The sequence below is a fragment of the Dermochelys coriacea genome, chromosome 10 (genome assembly GCF_009764565.3).
Source record: "Dermochelys coriacea isolate rDerCor1 chromosome 10, rDerCor1.pri.v4, whole genome shotgun sequence".
NCBI lineage: Eukaryota > Metazoa > Chordata > Testudines > Dermochelyidae > Dermochelys > Dermochelys coriacea.
Genome location: NC_050077.1, coordinates 10786323 through 10808614, shown reverse-complemented (window position 1 = coordinate 10808614; position 22292 = coordinate 10786323). Strand labels below are relative to the sequence as shown.

Genomic DNA, 22292 nt, shown 5'->3' with positions numbered 1-22292 from the left:
TGTATCCAGTTTGCAAATTAATTCCAATTCAGCAGTCTCTCGTTGGAGTCTGTTTTTGAAGCTTTTTTGTTGAAGTATAGCCACTCTTAGGTCTGTGATCGAGTGACCAGAGAGATTGAAGTGTTCTCCAACTGGTTTTTGAATGTTATAATTCTTGACGTCTGATTTGTGTCCATTCATTCTTTTACTTAGAGACTGTCCAGTTTGGCCAATGTACATGGCAGAGGGGCATTGCTGGCACATGATGGCATATATCGCATTGGTAGATGCGCAGGTGAACGAGCCTCTGATAGTGTGGCTGATGTGATTAGGCCCTAGGATGGTATCCCCTGAATAGATATGTGGACAGAGTTGGCAACGGGCTTTGTTGCAAGGATAGGTTCCTGGGTTAGTGGTTCTGTTGTGTGGTGTGTGGTTGCTGGTGAGTATTTGCTTCAGATTAGGGGGCTGTCTGTAAGCAAGGACTGGTCTGTCTCCCAAGATCTGTGAGAGTGATGGGTCATCCTTCAGGATAGGTTGTAGATCCTTGATGATGCGTTGGAGAGGTTTTAGTTGGGGGCTGAAGGTGATGGCTAGTGGCGTTCTGTTGTTTTCTTTGTTGGGCCTGTCCTGTAGTAGGTGACTTCTGGGTACTCTTCTGGCTCTGTCAATCTGTTTCTTCACTTCAGCAGGTGGGTATTGTAGTTGTAGGAATGCATGATAGAGATCTTGTAGGTGTTTGTCTCTGTCTGAGGGGTTGGAGCAAATGCGGTTATATCGTAGCGCTTGGCTGTAGACAATAGATCGAGTGGTATGATCTGGATGAAAGCTAGAGGCATGTAGGTAGGAATAGCGGTCAGTAGGTTTCCGATATAGGGTGGTGTTTATGTGACCATCGCTTATTAGCACCATAGTGTCCAGGAAGTGGATCTCTTGTGTGGACTGGTCCAGGCTGAGGTTGATGGTGGGATGTGCATCCGATGAAGTGAGCTGTAGCTCACGAAAGCTTATGGTCTAATAAATTTGTTAGTCTCTAAGGTGCCACAAGTACTCCTTTTCTTTTTGAAATTTTATGCAATGCCTCCAGCATTCAGCATGAGGAAGAAGACATTGTACCAAGTTTTTCCTTGGCTAAACAATCTGTCCTCAAAGAATATGGTCATAATATTACCATTTCCTCTGCAATATGAGGCTATATTGTCTAAAGATGAAGATATTCAGAAAGCTGCCTCATCCCGAATAAGGAATCTGAATTCCTAATTTTACATTTTCTGCTCTCTTCTGACAAGTCTTTTGGAATCTATTCACTCAGGAAAAAGTAGGAAAACTGGATCAAAAAGTAAAAATAGAAATAAAAGGTATTGATTTTTGTTTTTCTTTGGATATCAGTTTAAACGGAGCCATCAGTATATAGTAATTATGCCCAAACTTCAGCACAGGATAAGTAAACACATAATTAATATCCATGCACACTCTTCTCAAAGTGCACAAATATTTTGGGGAAAAAGTCAAACAGGCTTTTGAGAAGTTAAATTCAAGAGAGGTATCAACTCTCATTCTAGAATTTCTTAAGATGGCATGAATATAGGCTTGAGACATTGCACATATGGCAACACTTAGTATTCTTGGTGAACGTGGAATTCCATCCTCAAATTATAAGATTAATTTATTCTCTTAACTTACACTATCTTCATCTAAAATCTCTAGACACCATCAAGCTCTGAAAATAAATACAAATGGAGAACAGCCCAAAGTAAGGGGTGTTGTGGAACTCTCCTCGGGGATACAGTACTTGATCAAAAATTCACTAGAGTTTACTGAAACTCTGTTTTAAAATGAAAAAAATTAATTGAAGTATGGGACAGTGAGCAAAAGATCAGATTTAAATTGAAACTTTTTTGTGTTAAGCTATTTAGTTTTTTTTAGCACAAGTTAAATGAAAATTGAAGTGCTAAAAATAGTTTTAAGATACATATAGTTCTAATACGCTGGTCTAATAAAGTGTAATAAACAAATTATGAAATTTACATTCTAATACCTAGCAGTTACAGATTCATGGTAATATGAAGCTATTCAATTGCAATCCATCTGAAACACATTTTTTATTAAGGGATATACATATAATATGGACTTTGTGACTGATTACTTATGCAATTTGTTTCCAAATGAATACCCTTTATAAACTACAGCTTATGCAATATAGAGGATAACTTTACATTGACTCAAGAACCTCTGAGGTAATATTATTTGTTACATAACATTACTATTGACAGTATGTGACATAAAAAGGACCTTTAGAATAGAGCCGAAAGAATGTTTTTAGAACATTTACGGTAAATGTTCTTTAAATCCTTAAAACCTTTAAATTTAAAAACAATATTAGTGGCTTTTATGAACACAAATATTTGTTTTCTCTCATTCTTGATAACTAAAGTGTTATATGTTTGTGAACGTGAAAATCTTTACTGTGGGTTAAAAGTTTTGCTGTGAAGGACTGCTTTTCATGATTTGCCAAAATCCAAAGTACAATCAGTCTTTTAAAGGAAGGACTCCAAATCTGGTTCTGAAGGAATCCATGGATATATTTTTTAAAGCAAATTGTTCTTGTATTTACCATAATTCTGTGGTTAATTAGTGAGAACATTCATTGTGCTGATAGTTTTCACTCCTTTTGCTTAGCAGTAATCCTGCCTGTTAGCATGCAAAAAAAAAAGTGAAAATCATGATATTGTAAATGTCATTGTGATATGGATTATGCATTTTTGTTGTTAAATGGTTAAAGAAAAGAGACAGAAAAAATGGGAAAGATAAGTTTTACTTATACACATAAGATAGCTTCATAAGACATGAAGTGAGTTGACATAGGAAAATTGAAAGATAGTAAGGCAAAAACTAAGTTCAGAATTTAGAGCCCATCAACAAAACACTTCATAGGGTATCTATGGGAAGAAAACTTTCATGGTTCAATTTGAAGTGTAGAATTATTAGAAATGAACTGTATCATACGAGATCATAAATTTCTTTATGAATTGGTACCATATGTCAGCCTGTCAGTTTGCAAGTATTTACAGAATGAATATGTCTAACAGATACATCTCATTACAGCTTCTATTTTGATTATCAGAAAAACCCATGTAACAATAAATGGGTAAGAAACTGAATGAGTTTAAAGGGCAAGTGTAGTTTCAGTTGCAATTGCAACCTAAAAGCCCAAAATTGTAATTTTTAAAGCTTTTTATTAATTCTTCATTTTATTATGTGAGGTGAAAGAGATGGCAGGTTACATGGAATGAAGGAGTAAGAATTCATACAGGAGAAGGATTCTGTCATGAGAACAAGTGTTGTATGTTGCTTTGAAGTATTGTTCAATTTTTCTTTGTGGACCAAGAAAATAGCATTTCTTTGTACTGCACTTTATTTAATATTTTAACCAAATCTTACTACTCAAAACAAGATTATACAATCTGAGCTAAATTATGTAATTTATGCACTGCCCTCCATTGTGGGCAGTAAAGAGTTTCCAGAATGGATTGTCCCTCATAATAGCTTCCAATAGATGAGTGAATGCAAGGGGGGCAGGCATGCTACATCCACCCTTAGACTGATGCAACATGCTCCTCTCTCCATGTCTTACTGGAGTAGTTTGCTCCTTCAGAGACACTTAAAAGGGATCAGTCTCTGCATTCCCCTTATTATGGGGAATGTGATTTCCCGTAGTCCTTGCACAGCAGGCACAAAGCTGATGGAACCACTACTGTACTAGCATTCCCATCTCAGCACACTTGCATAAGGCTCAGGTATAATCTTAGCCCTAAGTGTTTTGGCTTAACAACTGGAGAACATTCTTTGTCAGAAAGCTCTTCAAATGGAAGCATTGCTTCTTAAATTATCTTTTTTTATTGTTTTCATAGTTGGTGCATTAACATTTTCTGATGATTCCTCCTGTACTTTTACTGCACCAGTAGCTTGCATTAGGGAGTGCTTTCTGTCCCATTGGCAGACTAGAAGCTTGCTACGGGCATATGCACAATTAAGGTATTATGTGTTTCTAAAAAATAGAGCTGTCTTGTGGGAGTCCTAGAAAGATACTGGTGAATCTCTTGGCAAATCACTACCTGATATACTTAATTGGTAGGCAAATAATTTCCCAGTAGCAAAATTTTATCTTTCCCATTTATCTTCAGTGAGCTAATGTATAAAAATAATCTAATTTAAATAAAAATATAAACAAATGACACAACAAAGAAAAACATAATGGGTTTGATTCTTGACTGACTTTCACTTTGCATAGTCATTTACCCCTGTGAAAAGTGAGTTCACCACCCATGCAAATTAGTGGACAGTTCTGGTCAGTTTTATAGTCATAAGTGTAGTGACTATGCTAGTTGCAAGGCAATGGAGAATCAGGCCCAATAAACTGGATTTTTGTTATTGCTGTTTTGTTTCAGCTTGGTATGTTTGGAGAACTGAAGTCCAGCTCTCCAAAAGTCAAAGGAGGCTGTCACATTCCAGGATGCAGTCCAGATCAGTGATGGGTTGTGTAACCATCTGCCCTGCAAACGTAGCTACCTCACAATGCTTTGCTGTTGTAGTCCCAACCTGGGTTGCTCACAAACAGTAAAACAGCATAAAAGTCACATCCTGAGTATCTGTGTATAGCTGCAGTCCTGGTACAGCAACTCTGATCCCAGCAGCCTATCAGCAATACATCAGCAACATTCCAGCATCCAATAGCCTTTGTTACTACTTGCAGGCTGAGCCCAACACACTCCCAGTCCCAAATTTTCCCCAGATTTGTTCTGAACTGTCCAACATTCTGGACAGTTCAGATATTAAAGGTCTGTTGCCCTGTAAGGGGTCAATATCCAACAGCATGCTCCTTTAAATGGAGTCACCAAATAGCTCACTTTAAACACAACACTGAATTAAGTTTGATTAAAAAATAAAGCAAGTTTACTTAACTACAAAGAGAGATTTTAAATGAGTACAAGTATAAGGTATTAAAGTCAGAAATGGTTACAAGAGAAATAAAAATAAATGGCTTTCTAGTAGCTAAAACTTAACAAATTAGATGTGGTTCAAGGTAAAATCCTTACCACATGTTCCCAGCAATATTGCTAATACAATTTTTGTGTCAGGATCTCCCCCAAAATCAAAAGGCTGGTTCCTTTGTCTTCTTAGGTGAAAGAGAGAGAGAGAGAGAGAGATAACCTGGGGTGTTTTTGCCCTTCACTTTTATAGTCCAGTCATCCATTGCAATGCATTTTCCTGAGGGTTACCCCTAAATGAAATTCCTTCCCTCTGTGAAGATGGAGACATGGAGTCTTAGGGTGAAAGAGGTTCCATGTTGTTGCTTGCTATAATGCAGATCAATCTCTTCCTGCCCCCCTTGGTTGCCAAAGAATGTCCACTTGACTGGTGATTGCCAGTCAACTTTGATACCTGGTTAGAGGTGTCAGCTTGTCCTTTGCCTTTGAGAAACTGGTTTACTCACTCTTGCTGTCCCAAGGATCCTGTTTACTACTTATATGTAAATTGAGGTAAACATACATTTCTTTGTTTAGATTTAGACCTGTTTAACAACTTTTGCCTAGTTAGGGTTATGTGTGTTTGAACATGGAGGGATCAGTTCTGGATCCAATTTTGTTCAATATCTTCATGAATAATTAGATAATGGCATAGAGAGAACACTTATAAAGGTTGGAGATGATACAAAGCTGGGAGGGGTTGCAAGTGCTTTGGAGGATGGGATTAAAATTCAAAATGATCTGAACAAACTGGAGAAATGGTCAGAAGTAAATAGGATGAAATTCAATAAGGACAAATGCAAAGTATTCCACTGAGGAAGGAACTATCAGTTTGCACACATAAAAAATGGGAAATGACTGCCTAGCAAGGAATATTGCGGAAAGGTATATGGGGGTCATAATGGATCACAAGCTAAATATGAGTCAGCAGTGCAACACTGTTGCAAAAAAAAAAAAGCAAACATCATTCAGGGATATGTGAGCAGGGATGTTGTAAGCAAGACACGAGAAGCAATTCTTCTGTTCTACTCCATGATGATTAGGCCTCAACTGGAGTATTGTGTCCAGGTCTGGGTGCCACATTCCAGCAAAGATGTGGACAAATTGGAGAAGATCCAGAGAAGAGCAACAAAAATGACAAGAGGTCTAGAAAAGATGATGTATGAGGAAAGATTGAAAAAATAGGGTTTGTTTAGTCTGGAGAAGAGAAGACTGAGGGGGGGACATGATAACAATTTTCAAGTACATAAAAGGTAGTTACAAGGAGGATGGTGAAAAATTGTTCTCCTTATCCTCTGAGGATAGGTCAAGAGGCAATGGGCTTAAATTGCAACAAAAGCAGTTTAGGTTGGACATTACGAAAAAATTCCTAACTGCCAGGATGCTTAAGCGCTGGAATAAATTGCCTCAGGAGGTTGTAGAATCTCCATCATTGGAGATTTTTAAGAGCAGGTTAGAAAGTTACCTGTCAGGGATGGTCCAAATCAGGGGTTCTCAAACTGGGGGTTTGGATTTTTTGCCTGGATTAAAAAACCAAAAAACTTTAAGAAATATGTTTTCTGGCACTGTCCCTACAGAACTCAGTAATTTCAGAAAGTTTTGTTTTGGAAAGTAAAAAGTAATTACTTTTCTTACCTTTTTGTGGACTTTGATCACGACTAGAGTAGTCAGATATTAGCAGGTCTGTGTATATTGTTTTAGCTTGGGAGAACCCTAACAGAAACTGGGAAGGGGGAATCTAGCTACCTCTATTCATTTAATATATTTGTAATAAGCTATTAAGCTCCTTTATGCAGTAGTCCCCAAACTTTTAATAGAATAGTATAGTAATAGAATATGTCTGCGCTTTCCCTGGGCCTCGAGTGAGGGCTGTGGCCAGGGACCAGGAGTGAGGGCCAGGAGAGAAGGCCGTGGTCGGGAGCCAGGAGAGAGGGCTGCGGACGGGAACCAGGAGCAAGACTGGGTGGCACTCCCTCCCTACTCCCTTGTGGAGGCTGGCCTGGGCCCTGCCATGCCTTTCCGGATTTTCCTCCGCATCCCCCTATGGGGGTGCATCCCACAGTTTGGGGACCACTGCCTTTATGGAACCAGGTAGCTGAAACAGTAGAGGCATCCAGCCAAAACACAGGCATATGTGGCCAAAACAAAGGCATGTGTGAGTGCCCTCAGGAATTTGAACTACATGGGCACAAGGGCATCCCTGGGGATTGCTTTAGTAGAGGGGAGTTGGTCTATAAGAGAAGCAGGAAAAAGATCCATAGTAGAAGAGAAAGAAAAAGAAAGCACCAGACACAGAAGCATTGGTAGTGTGACCCTGAGAAAAGCTAAGAGAACTTTTGGTTTAAGTGCTGGCTGACAGAGGCTTTGAACTATGAACAATAAACTATCTGCTGATGTTTGATTCCTCCTGTGTTCAAGGAAACAGGACTTTGTACATCAAAGAAATAACTGACTCTACCATCAAATCTTCTCATAATGGAAACAATCCACAGGTCCCACATCGTGGCTAACTGCTTGAGTCAAAAAGGGGTAATAGTTTTTTGTAGCACACTGGACCTAATCACAGTTGAGACACTCTCTTTTCTGTGATTTAGGGCATGTCTATACTTATGGCTAGACAGATACAGAGGTGTCGATTTAGCGGGTCTGGTGAAGTCCTGCTAAGTTGATGGCAGGCACTCTCCGGTTGACTTCTGTACTCCAGCTCCCCGAGAAGAGTAAGGTAAGTTGGCAGGAGATCATCTCTTGTCAACACAGTGCAGTGTAGACACTGCTGTAAGTTGACCTAAGTCATGTTGACTTCGGTTACAGTAACTTACAGCTTACAGCTGTAATGTAGATGAGCCCTTAGTAGTGCTAAATTCTGTGTATGTTTTAACAGGTTGCAAAATCATGCCTTCGTGTATGATTTAATGAAATAAATCTAATAATTGGCCACATTTTAATATATGTTTAACACTCTGTCAAATATTTGCTCTGTGAAGATGGCAAACACAGTAACATTTTCACAGTCTCTTCTGATTTGTAACAGAGAAGTACCACCTGCCATTTATGGGCTGCAAATAGATACCTTTAGCACTTCATATTCCAGATTTATGGATTTTCAAAAAGCTCCCTTTATCTGTACATTCCTGAAAAAGATGACAATGATCATATACCACATGTGAACAAAGGCAGGGGAAAACACATGAAACCAGTTTACCCGATAGGAGGGTGCGTGTGCGTTTGCGTAATATATATACTAGGGGTAGTCACATTAAAAAAAAAAAGGGAGGGACGGCAACAAGTACAGGATAAAATACAAATGAATTGACAGGAAATATCTGAAAGAGGAAAACATAACAAGTTAGTATGTTGTGGTGGAAAAGTATATAATTAGAGTGGGAATCACAGAAAAGTAAATGTTCCTTTTAAAACATCAAAATTCTTTGAACTTTGAAAAATAGTATGTAATAAAATTTAGTTATAAAATTAAATACAAAGAAAAAATAATCTATAAAATAGAAACAAATTTGCACCCAGAAGTTAAAGGAGATGGCATTTTAAAGTAATATGCCAAGGAACTAAAAAAAAAAAAGGCATTGTGCCAATTTTTGCTGTTTATGATATATTAAAAAGGTCTAAAAGGTGTGGTAGGTTTGAGTTTTTAACTTTTTCTGCATGGTTTTTAAACTTTGAAATAACAGGAATGTTAAATATACTCTTCCCCGATTTTGTTGGTGGATCAGTAGGAGGAACAAGATATGTTTATAACATCTTAACTGAAGTGCTTAGGCTTTTTGTATATTTTACAAAGGCTTCATTGATTCATAATGATATAACTGAAGTTAAAGATTTCAGAGTGGTAGCCGTGTTAGTCAGTATCAGACTTGCTAAGGTCAATTCACACTTGGTAAGGCAACTCCCACCCTTTTATGTATTTATACCTGTTCCTGTATTTTCCACTCTATGCATCTGATGAAGTAGGTTCTAGCCCACGAAAAGCTTATGCCCAAATAAATTTGTTAGTCCCTAAGGTGCCTCAAGGACTCCTCATTTTTTTTTTTTGAAGTTAAAGAGGTACGGATCAAACAAACACATGTGGAAACTGACAAAAATCACTTCCCCTTTAACCATCTCAGTTTTCACTCTTACTTGTGCTCTTATCATGTCATTATATTATTCCGATAATCTTAATATAAAGAACAGTTTTAGACTTTTTTATGCATAATGAAAAAGGATTCAAGCTCAGTTTGTTTATTTTAACTTTGTAGGTTACTTTAATAATTAAAAAGAAAAGGTGGACTTGTGGCACCTTAGAGACTAACAAATTTATCTGAGCATAAGCTTTCGTGAGCTACAGCTCACTTCATCGGATGCATCTACTAGTACTAGTTTTAGTATGGGGATGCTTCCTATGGTCATCTTTTGCTGCAGTAGAAAGAGGTGTGTAGCAAGCATTCCATATGAACTTATCAGTCAAAAGTTGGGGGGTCTTTGAACTGTTTTATTGACAATGTATAACCCAACATATATCCTTTGACTAGTGGAAAAAGCAGGACATGTAGGAAAGTGAAGAAGCACAAGACGGCAGCTGAAACTACTGCAAATGCAGCAATGTTGTCAGGAATTTCCATTTCCTTTAGCTCTTGCCCCCTGTGACGGTTGTCCCGCAATGGTACTGCGAGAGTTAACTCTACTGTCTGGGCCGAGGAGGTCACGACCCCGCAGCCCTGCTGGGCATGCTTCGGCTGGAGACTAGGTATAAAAGGGAGCAGCTTAGCTCATTCAGGCTGACTGCTGAAGAGAGAGAGGATGTACGGTGTGAGCTCCAGCCCAGGAACCACAGAAGCCCCAGATGGCGGAAGCCAGGGACGCTGAGGCTCTGGAGGACACCCAAGGAGTGGCAGAGCTGTTGGGAGCCATGCTGACCAAGCAGCGCAGAGACCCCGGAGATGCCGGGACCACGACGTCAGGAACCGGGTAGGAAGTAGCTTTGGAAGACTGGCTGTAGTGCCGAGTGGGGTCAGCATGTTTTGGGCGGATCCACACAGCCCCATGGAAGGGGTAGTTATATGGACTCTGGCCACTAGGCCTACGCAGCCCTGACAGCAGCCCTGACCGAAGAAAGGCCTCCTGACTTTTGCTATTACATATTTTGCCATTATCGAGAAAGTTTGCTTGGAAGAAGGCAGAGATAGATATGACTATCAGAAAGAATGTAGGCTTAATTACCTTAACCCTCTAGGTCAACTGTATAAGCAAACAGTATTCAGAATAAAGTCTTTAACCTTTCCATAATGCATTAGACCATTTAATTTTTTAGATACAGAAATCAATTATTTTAAAAAATGAGTAATTTGAACAATGGTTGATTGCTAAAATGTATTATTGCAAAGGGAATTATCTTTTTAATTATGATTTGGAGTTTGATATTTAACTCCTGATTCATCTGCTTAATGAAAAGTAGTTGTTCTAATTATGCTGTATTTTTCACATAGTGATGAGAAAAGGACCAAGTTCTCAACAAAATATAATAGAAAAAGTAATATCTAATATGTGTTTTGTGAGTTTGAGGGTTTATGCCAAACTGATACTGGTTTTTATTTTGAACATTCTGAAAGAGTATATAATCAAATATAATACATTACACTCATATATTTTTCTAGCTAGTATTTGGCTTCTAATTCAGCTTTGTACGAATGCTACAATTAAACATTTGGTATGTCTCTAAATTCCCTCAGTAGCTCAAAATTGGTATTCGGAAAACTGTAGAGTATGCAACTTCATACTTTTTAATTCAGATTTGGCTGCCAACAATAGCACTTTTATTTGTCCTTCAAGCAAAATAAAAATTCCCAATAGTAAATCATTGAACTTTCCGCCAAGATTAGTTGCAAGTCTCTGTGTAGTCAGTAGTTTTAAGTTGAGTGTTAATAAACCCATAAAAATGACCATAAAAAGTTTAAATTTAATTGCTGCTGGGGTATAAAAAAAGGATAATTATTCCAATGAGATTCCCTGCCCCAGTTAGCTCTAACTGAAGTGTGTATTCCCAGAAGGTATAGATTTTGTAAGGGTCTTTGAGAAAGCAGCCCTTAAATATGGTAGGGCAGAATCTCCGTTTGTTTGGTTCGTGCTGCTGTGGGGTGGTGGTGGTGTGTGTGCTCCCTGGTTAATTTCAGGTGAGGTGACCTTGTGTATTGCAATCTGTTCTGCTGCTTCCATCCAGCTGACTGACAATGCCATTTTCACAATATTTCTAGCGTAGACAGTGTGAACTTGATAGAGTTCAAATCCATGTCTCTTTTTGGTAGCGCTCTATAGCAGTTAATTTAGTTTGCCTAAATAATTCCTGATGTCATAGCCCAGCATGAATGTATGCAACAATTTGAGCTCAATTAAGTTTTAATTTATATTTCTATCCCATTTTAACAAGTAGTGACATCTTCAACCATTTGCTTTATCTAACTATTAGACTCACCCTTTTTCATGCCATAGGAAGAGGCCAAAATCTAAGTAGCCTGATCATATTTATCTATTAAATATTGACACATTGTTCTATATCAATGTTTTCTGACTGTGGGACCCTTTCTTCTTTAAAACATAGTTGGTGACAGTACCATTGCTTCTCAATCTCCTGCGCTTACTACCTCATTCCGTTCAATCGCATACACTTTTAAAAAATGTTGTTGCCACTGCTATTTAGAAAAATCTGATCAACTTTTGCACAATTGATCAGGGATCATTTAAGACCAAGGTTTGCTCCTTGGTACACAATTCCAGTCTTATATAGTTCCACCCCTCCCTGCCCCCACCATCCCCCATAGCGTCATGACTTCGCCTTCTGATTTCTAGTCATTATCATTTCAAGAGTTAGACACTAAAACTGATGCTAGTATATAGCTCTAGATGCTCAAGAGAGAGAGTAATAAGAAGGTAGGAAGAGTGTGATCAAGTGAAGCAATATTTTAATTCTCTCTCAAGTTAGCTGCCACTGATCCTCAACTGCTGGGTTGAGCCCTTTCATGGCAGTGTCAGGAGGTAAGTACAGCAATTAGTCTTCCTGAACCACAATGTGAAGCAGACTGCCCAACACCTGTCTGATCCACATTTTCTGCTCCCCAGCAGGAGTGCATAGCACTTCTGTGCTATTGCCTTTAGAAAAAGAAATCTTCTTCCTACTTTTTTTAATCCAATTTTTTTTAAATAAATCTCATTGCTTTTTCTTCTCTTCACTCAGCAGCATGCAGAGCTGTCATGTTTTACACTATTTTTAGAGCAGTAAGCTTTCAGAATTGTAGAAAGTAGAAAAAACAGCCAGGTATAAGGCAATCTCTCTCAGTTCTTAAGGTTCATCTTCTTGGATTCAACCTAACACTCTCTATATTAGGGGATTTTTCACATCCCTTAGCGATGTAGCTGTGCTGATGTAACTTTTCAGTGAGACCAGCCCTTAGAAAGTAACAGGAATAAAACCATGAGTGTTCTGCAAATATCCTGCTTAGGGCATGTCTCCATGAAGACACTTAGGAAAGTTAGGGCAAATTAACTAAAGGAGTGAAATGAAAATCCATTAGTTAAAGCCCATTAGACCCCTGCATGTTCACTTTTCATTTACAAGTACAGTGGCCTTAGGCCTGTTCTACACCTAAAATTTAGGTCAACCTAGTTATGTCGCTCAGGGATGTGAGAAATTCACACCTTTGAGAGATGTAGTTAAGATAATCTAAGCCACAGTATAGACAGTGCTAGGTCAAAGAGAGAATTCTTCCATTGATTTACCTACTGCCGCTTGGACAGGTGGATTTAGTACAGTGACTGAAGAACCACTCCAATCACTGTATTTCTACAGCTGCGCTACTGCTGCATTTCTAGTGTAGACATAAATTCACTTTAGCTTAATCCCCTAAACTAATGCCTCTCCACTTCCGAATAAGTGTCCACACTGGGGTATAATGTGCTTTAACTAATGCACTTTAACATCACACTTCTAGTTAATTCATTTTAACTTTCCTGAGTGTCTGTCAGACCTGCCTGTAGAAGCTGAACTTTGTATGTCAAGCTGTTACAGCTGAACCATTCAAGCCACTAGTGAACACTGAATATATAAATGAATGGCTAATGTCTTCAGGAATTGGAGTCCCTTCACTACCTTAGCCTGCCTAAAAGACGAATATTAATTTCAAATGCGGCAAAGACTAAATTAAAGAGAGGAAATTTTACCAAATGTTTCTATGAATGTTTGAGGATTTTAATTATGAAAACTCAACTGTGGTTGATTTTTGAATGGAAATTACCAGGAAGTTGTTATCAAGCTGTGACAAAAATGCTTTAAAGGTCATACACAAAACACAATTATATTTCTCAAATGAAACAATAACATGCATTGTGAAAGCAAAATAATTTGAAGTATTTTTGGTGCTGAATAATGCATTATGACATTTGAGTTATTTAAATAAATCAAAATGTGTTGTTCTTCCTCTTAGTTGAACTTTTTCCCTTCCACTTTGGTATGTTCTTTAAATACAGATGTTAAAAGTCTCAAAATTTAGAGGTATAGTTACCTTACCTGTTCGTAGGGTTATGCTAGACATACCCAAAAATCTACTTGTTCATTCTTCAGTGAAAATGTTGCTGTTCTTATACCAGTATCTTTGAAACAACTTTTAGTTGAGTAACTAAGCTTTAAACTACCTAATTGTTTATGGTAGAATGATAAAATATATTCCATTAATTATATGCTTTCATAATTTTTAATTATTTTATTGTTAGTTTTATAAAATGCATCTATCAGAGTCCCAGAGTGAGTTTACAATTAAACTATTTTAAAAACACAACTATTTTACAATGTCTGGTAAATAAGTGTGACTAGTATTTTAAAAAAAGAACTCTCACAAACATGTCCCTTTTTGTCTGTAATAAGACCATGTACTGAGATAGATGTAAGGGAGAGAGTGAAGGATGAGGAAGACAAGTTTTGGTCATTCTACTTAAACTAAACTGTTTTTTTCCCCCATAATTCAGGAAAGAGGCAACAATCTTACATTAAGCAATACATGCTAGAAATGTTTACACTTTGTTTTGGACAACTATATAGAGCATATTAATAATATAACAGAGCATTCCACTTGGGTAATTTGGAATGAGGGGGAGAGCATAATGGGGAATATTTTATGAGGGTATTTTCTCCTATTAAAAAAACCCTAACAATTGTGGCAATCTGATAAATTCCAAAGGAAAAGGATTTTGCTTTTCAGATGTATTTTTTATGAAGTAGGGGTAAAAGTAATTTCTGGGAGGGATGATTTAGCAATATTTAGAGAGGGGGAGAAATCACCCCAACTCTCACTTCATTTGATGTCAGAATCTTTTTATTGAAGCTTCCATGAACTCCATACCCTGTCCATCACATCATTGCACCCACACACCCCAGCTCAGGAAACAGCCTGAGTAAAAAGGCAAGGCTTACACTGTATTACTGAAGAACAGCACATTTGGTCTCTGTCTAGGACCTATAAGTTTCACAGTTGAAAATTTCTCTTCCTTTATATAAATATAATACCTTATCAATTAAATATGTTTATTTAGATATTTAAAACGTGTTTATAGTTTACAAGTAGAAAACTGGATGGAGCAGTGCAGAGATGTAGTAGGGGATCCATGGGGACAGTGGTCAAGAGCCAGTGTAGCTTCTGACAGTCTGTAGTAGGGCTAAGGTTCTAACTCATCAAACTATTTAAGCATTCATATATGTAAAGCCATCTTATTCAATAAAAAACGTAAGAATTGACTGAACTATACACATGTGCTTCATTCCTATTGAAGTCAATAGAGCTAAAACACACGCTTGAGTGCTTTGCTTAATAGGGATGGGCTTAAAACCCATTCAATATTCAGTATTTGCAGAATTGGGGCCTAGGAGAGGAGCTTCAGTCTTTTTTACTTTTGGAGGTTATGACCCTAATAGCATTCTAGTGCCAAACAGCAAGGGGCTCACTGGTAATGAGTTTCAGCTGCCCTGAACAATTCAGCGTGCCCCAACTCACTATGGTTATAATCTGTATTTAAAAGGTGTCATGTCATTGGAAAACTAATAACTCATTGAGTATTACTATTCTTGCATGATGTATGTACATAGTATGTATTAAGAATTATGGCTATCCACTGTAATTATGCCTAAAATGTGTTTAAACCAGGCATGTCAGGGGGTGTTGGTAAACAGATCTACCCTAGACAAAGGAATGTATTTTCTTCTCTGACCAGCACAATCATCAGGCAGAGACAATGAAGGTCTGTTTACATATTAGGTAAACAAAGCTATCAAGCTAACAAGTGGGGGAGCAGACAGCCTGGTCTGTTCTCCAGCTGAGAAGAGAAACTTTATCTGGGCTATCAAGACAGGAGGCTGAACCTCAAGCAATAAGCAATTGACTCCACTGATTGTATACAATATTACAGTATTATAAAAGTATAACGAGTGAGGTGTTTGATGAAAGACTGACACACTGGTTATGAATATCATCATAAAAATGTATGTGTTAATATTATATAAGGAATTATGGATACTCACTGATATTAGGCTTTACAGTCTGTAGCATGGCATAATGTAGATGAAACTGAGCCAAACCTGAGTGGCACTGCAACCCCATGCACCTGATCGTAATGCCACTTAATCAGATTTGGAGGAAGTGGGTACAGGGGCTTGTGGGCCATGAGGACTTGGGGGTAGGGAGTCTCAGGCTGCTGGCAGGGGCGCCTGAGAGGAGTAGATGATTAAGCTTTCTTGGTTCTTGTTTGTAGATTTTTCAAAATAGCTTGTTCAATCATCTCCTTTATATTTTTGTAAAACAGAGTCTAAGATGAAAGGTAGTATTTTTGCATTTGGGTCATCTTTGTAGTATGGAAAAAGAAGGCAAGATCAATAATTTTTTTTTACATAGAGTGAAAGAGACCTTCTGACACAAATACACCTACAATCTTTTAAGTGTGTGACCCAAATAAATAAATAAAAATCAACAGTTTGTTTTCTCATCAGTCACTATTAAATATACTCTGACTTCTGTTAAAAATAGAAAAATTCACTACCTTTGAGACAGAAAGGTTATACTCACAGGTTTCAGAGTAGCAGCCGTGTTAGTCTGTATTCTCAAAAAGAAAAGGAGTACTTGTGGCACCTTAGAGACTAACAAATTTATTAGAGCATAAGCTTTCGTGAGCTACAGCTCACTTCATCGGATGCATCTGATGAAGTGAGCTGTAGCTCACGAAAGCTTATGCTCTAATAAATTTGTTAGTCTCTAAGGTGCCACAAGTACTCCTTTTCTTTTAAAGGTTATACTGTTTCCCTGTAAGTTAAACAGGGTCTAACAGGTTGATGATATTCCTTCAAAAAGATATAAATGGAAAACAAATGTGACTTTTTATATTGGAGTCCCTGAATTAGTGTTTGCTGTGCTCTATCCACTTCTGAATTATGTATGGATGTCCCTAGGTGTATTTTATATGTGTTTAACTGCAATTTTATTTAAATGCCCTTTTGGTACCTAGTTATTTATTCTCTATATATTTTTGCATTGTTAGTCTGTCAGTGGGAGGGATTTTTTCCTGTGAAAACATAATTATTATGACTTTGGAATATGGTAATATTGGACTTAGTACTTAGATCCGTAAGGAGAATTACTGAAAATCTTTTATTATGCTTGTATTTTTATAGATAATATGATGGAAGACAAGATGTTATTGTGGCATATGACATTTAGTTTGATTCGAAGACTCTTTTTAAAAAAATATAGACTGCATCATTTCAAAATGGTATTTTTTTTCTTTTATAGTCAGATCCTGTATTCCTAATGATGAACTACTTTTATAACCCATCTGCCACTTGTAAATATCAGGAACAAAGACCAGGTTCACTCTGATGTTTAAGAGTCCCTTTAAAAATAGATCAGTGGTTCTGAAACTTCATTGCATCACAACCCCCTTCTGACAACAAAAATTACTACATGATCCCAGGATGCGGGACCAAAGCCTCAGCCTGCCTGAGCCCTGCCACCCTGGGTGTGGGGCCAAAGCTGAAGCCTCACCATCCCATCTGGAGATAGGGAGGAGTGGCGTGCAAAGCCAAAGCCCAGAGCTTCAGCCTGGAACCTGAGCCCCGCAGCCCAGGGCTGAAGCCCTTGGGCTTCGACTTCGGCCCTAAGTGGTGGGGCTCAGGCTTCAGCCTCAAGCTCCAGCAAGTCTAACACCAGCCATGGCAATCCCATTAAAACAGGGTCAAGATCCACAGTTTGAGAACCACTAAAATAGATAATTTGTCTGGTTTGAGCTCCTCTCTACAGCCATACTCATACTTCTGGTTCCAGGGAGAAAAAATAAATACCTTGGTCACCTTTAACAGTATTTATCTTCCCCTCTTGCAGGCACACACAGGAGTCTTGGTAAGTGGGAGGAGAACTAATTTTATTTTGGGGGAGAAAGCAAACTAATTGGTGTAAGGTCCAGCCCCCGCAAAACTCTGTGTCCAAGCAAAAGCCCTATCTAGGCTTCATCCACAAGTCCTGTCCAACCTAGTCTCAATCAAGTAGGCTTAGGGTTCCATTGAGCTAGTCCTCTGAGTTGTAGATTTGCTTCAGCCTGCCATTGTTCAACTTGATTTTCTCTGGGACCTAGCTCCCATCTGGCTTGCTCCTGCCATTCCATAAGGTTGGCTTGGGTCCATAGCTGCTTGCTCTCACCTGGTACCCGGAGGAGTCCAAAACGCTCAGGTTGAGCCCCTCTTTTCAGAGCCAAGATGAGACCGAAGGAACCCCATATTCTTTCTCTGTCCATCTTGGGCCTGTATACCCGATCTAGTCCCCAGGATTTCCAGATCAGAAGTCCTCATTGAATAATCCCCCATGAATTTATGCATTCCCTTTATTAAACAGATAGTTACATAGCTTATTTAACACAGTTTGAGGGTAGAATATGGGGAAACTGCATATAGTACAGAGTTGAGCATTTTATGGACCTCCTCTGAAGCACATCTAAATTATATCAACAGTTAGGAAGATTACTCATTTTCCCCTTTTTACCTATTGGGGGAGCCAGAGATTAGAATGTACAAATGACCTTGTCAGCTGGTATGAAAACATCATCAATCCTCTCATTTCATTTATAGACAGAGTCAAAGAGTTGTTTCCACAAGCCTGCCAGCCTTACTGCTTACACTTTCCTTTGCTGCTTTTGATGCAGAACAGCACAGGAACAGGATTTAGTTCTCTCTGCTTTGAAGAAACTGACGGGACTGTTTTGCCTACAGGCAGTGTGCATATCATTGTCTTTCTTCAAGGAACATTCGAAATTTATCTTTTCTGCAATTAAGCCTTTTCTCTGTGGGCACACAATAAAAATAAGTAGTTTTCAAAGTGTGGTATGTAAAACATGGTGGTCTGTGAAGAGGTGACCATTTGGTATTAATTCTCTGTTTCCATCTTTTAAATTATATGCAATTAAAATACACTAAGTACTTCCAATATAAGCAATTGTGGTAGCTGCTACAGGAATATTCTACAATCATGAATAGGAGGGGAAGTGGTCCATGGAAAATCTGTCTATAAGAATCAGAATGTACAAGGAAAAAGTTTGAGAACTCCCGATCTAATTGCTTTTAAGGCTCTGTGTGTAGGAGGAAATACTCTGTTCCACATCTGTGATGGCCCACCACTTCCAAAAGCACAAAATGTCAATACATTGGCTGGAAAGAAAAACAGGAAGTTCCAGGTGCACACAGCCAAAGCATAGCTATATTGAGATTGGAAGCTTAACTTTTAAAATTGTTTTTATTTTGTTTGATCAGTAGGAGCAGTCCCCTCAAGCACTACCAACTTCTACTCTCATCTCTTCAGACACTTCTAAAACAGACAAGGAACCTATGGGAGGTCCTACAGAGTACTTGAGGCAACCAACACTATAAAAACTTAGAGTTAAGTCATCTCTACTGCAACTTTCAAACAAGCCTCTTTCAAAACTGCCAAAACAACTGACATCAGAGAAATAACTTATTTCCCCCTAGCCTTCTCTTGAACCTTCATGGTTCTGTGTCAGGCATACCTTTTTTAGACAGCAGCAGTTTCTTCCCACAGGAGGGAAGCCCCTCCTCTTGTCTTGTTAGATATATTGCAACATGAGGAGAAACAGATATCTTTTCAATGCCTGGCTTTCTGCCATCTCCACTTTCCCTCTCAGACTAGAGTATCATTTCAGAGAACAGTTTTCATGGTATTATCCTTTGGGACCTCCGAGCTTTGAACCCTTTGGACAGCCTCTCCAACCTCCCAGAACCTGCAGAGGATAACCAGGAAACTTCTCAACCTTTCAGAAACCTTTCCAGGCCATAAACTCCCAAGAACTTCCTGCTCAGAGACCTAGACCAGGATCTCTCCTAGCTAAAGGTTAAAGAAAGGTCTTCCTCCTTTTTCTGTCTTCACAAGGTAAAGTGGAAATGGAAGTTGCCTACTGCACAATCTTCCCCATCTTCAAACGGAGAGAATCCAAGTTCTAAGTCTGTAATAAGGAAATATAAAATTGTCCATATCTGTAGAGGCTTCTGAGCTCCATCCTAAATCCAAAAGACAGAAGCTTTACAATATTAGGACACAGGTATACTATTTTAGGAAAAAGATCCCCATTAAAAATGGAGGAAGTGGAAACAGTGCTCCTATGTTTGTAAAAGTGCATGAGGAGGAAACCAGTTTGTGTAAGATTAGAAGACACTATAGTAATATTTCTCAATGACTAGATGTGTGCATGCAGCAGGCTGATGGCACAGGAAGTAAATGGTATGCTCAGGTAAGCACAAATCAGCACTCAGTAGAACTCTTTATCTCACCTTTCAAAAGTATGAACAGACAATCTAGGGGAATTGATCCTCAATAAATACTACTTTGATAGTCTTCTGATCTTCCATTAATGGGGAACATAGATGTGATGGGAACTAGTTTCTACTAGAAGTTTCTAAGTCTACAATAGGGGTTCAGAATACAAAGCAGAGGGAAATTTGAGGATAAAAAAACCTCTTCATCAGGGTATTGCATGATTCTAAATTTGTGTGCTGTTGGAGCAAAAGTAATGCACATTGGAAAACATAATTCCAATTATACATATAAAATGATGGGATCTAAATTAGCAGTTACCACTCAACAAAGAGATCTTGGAGTCATCATAGATAGTTCTCTGAAAACATCCACTCAATTTGCAGCGCCAGTTAAAAAAAGCTAACAATGTCATATTGTCTCTATATAAATCCATGGTATGCCCACCTTGGATACTACATGCAGATGTGGTTACCCCATCTCAAAAAAGATATATTAGACTTGGAAAAGGTTCAGAAAAGGACAACAAAAATGATTAGGAGTATGGAACAGCTTCCATATAAAGAGAGATTAATGACTGGGACTTTTCAGCTTGGAAAACAGATGAGTAAGGGGGGATATGATAGAGATCTATAAAATCATTACTGGTGTGGAGAAAGTAAATACAGAAGTGTTATTTACTCCTCATAACTAGGACTAACTAGGACACTATCAAATTCATGGTCCAGTATGGTCAATTTCATGGCCATAGGGTTTGAACATTGGTAAATTTCATGTTTTCAGATGTTTAAATCTGAAATTCCACGGTGTCATTACCATGGGGGTCCTGACCCAAAAGGGGATTGTGAGAGGGGATGTCGCAAACCTGCTGTAGGGGAGTCATGGGATTGCCACCCTCACTTCTTTGCTGCTTCAGAGCTGGAGTGCAGAGCTTCCTGTAGCTGCGGGAGGTTCCCAGAGGTGGAGATGGGTCTGATCTCCCTCCCACCCCCCTGAGCAGCTGTGCAGGGGATGGACAAATCCTGTCTCTCCCCAGCCCAGCCAGAGCTAGGAGCTCCCTTTGCTGGGGCGCTCCCAGCAGCACAGGGAAAATTGGACCCAACTCCACAAATCTCCTCCAGCTGCAAGAACCTCTGGGGCTGCTGCCCAGTCCCAGAGTGTCCTGCAGCAGGGGGAGGCACCCAGAGGTGGGTCTGGTCTACCTCCCCCCCACCGGGGATCTACAGAAGGATCTCTCAAAACTGGGTGATTGGGCAACAAAATGGCAGATGAAATTCAATGTTGATGAATGCAAAGTAATGAACATTGGAAAACATAATCCCAACTATACATATAAAATGATGGAGGTCTAAATTAGCTGTTACCACTCAATAAAGAGATCTTGGAGTCATTGTGGATAGTTCTCTGAAAACATCCACTCAATATGCAGCGGCAGACAAAAAAGCGAACAGAATCGTCACAAAATTGGGGTTGGGATGTGGGAGGGGGTGAGGGCTCTGGTAGGGGCTGGGGATGAGTACTTTGGGATGGAGGAGGCTGCTCTAGGCTAGGACCGAGGGGTTCGGAGGGCAGGAGGAGGATCAGGGCTGAGGCAGAGGGTTGGAGTGTGGGAAGGAGTGCAGGCTATGACTCGGGGTCCGGGGTTTGGGGTGCAGGAGGGTGCTCCAGGCTGGGGCAGGAGCACGGGGAGAGGCTCAGGGGTGCAGGCTCCACGCGGTGCTTACCTCAAGAGGCTCCCAGAAGCAGCACATGTCCTTCCACCAGCTCCTATGGGTAGGTGTGGCCAGGGGGCTCTGCACGCTGCGCCATCTGCAGGCACTGCCCCTGCAGCTCCCATTGGAGCACTGGAGGGGACCATTGGAGTGGGGCCATTGGAACTCGTAGGACCCAAAGCGGGGCCATGCCGCTGCTTCTGGGAGCCACGTGGAGTGGCCCCCGACCCTGCTTCCCAGCTGGATCGCCAGCAAGTAGCAAGCCCCAGACCCTGCTCCCCAGCGGGAGCTCGAGGGCTGGCTTAAAATGGCTGGCGGGCTGTAGTTTGCCCACCCCTGCTTTAGATAATCACTTAACCTTCTCTTTTTGAATATGCTGGGGAATCCTCCCTTACTTTCTTTTGGAAATTTTTCCTGTTAGCCAGGAATCTTAGGGCTTGTCAGTGAGTGTGATTTGTAGAGCTGTTTAGTGTGTTATGCTCTAACTGCCCCCTTTAGAGCCTGCTGGTGTGAAGTAAAAGGCACCTAACCTTAACGTGAACTAGGTACCTTTTAGTTTGCCCCAACAGGGTCTATGCAGGGCAGTTAGAGTGCAGCACATTAGAGCACTTGATATATTACATGCCTCTAATTTGCTTTGTTAGTGCTGTGTAGACAACACCTCAGTAAATTTGGGGACTGTATTCACCTGGAATGCTTATGTGCCGTTTTTCCCAGATAAGGTGATTTCAGGCCTGAAC

At 39.5% G+C, this 22292-nt stretch overlaps 1 protein-coding gene and 1 long non-coding RNA gene across 3 annotated transcripts in view; both read left to right on the top strand.

Annotated features, from left to right (window-relative positions):
- SDK1 (sidekick cell adhesion molecule 1) overlaps positions 1-22292 on the top strand; it is a 684215-nt gene that overhangs the window by 63093 nt on the left and 598830 nt on the right. The gene's annotated exons all lie outside the window — the stretch shown is intronic.
- LOC122455975 lies at positions 13885-21789 on the top strand. The gene is made up of 3 exons (XR_006274530.1): positions 13885-13899; positions 15678-15680; positions 21605-21789. It is a non-coding gene; the product is annotated as an uncharacterized LOC122455975 (long non-coding RNA).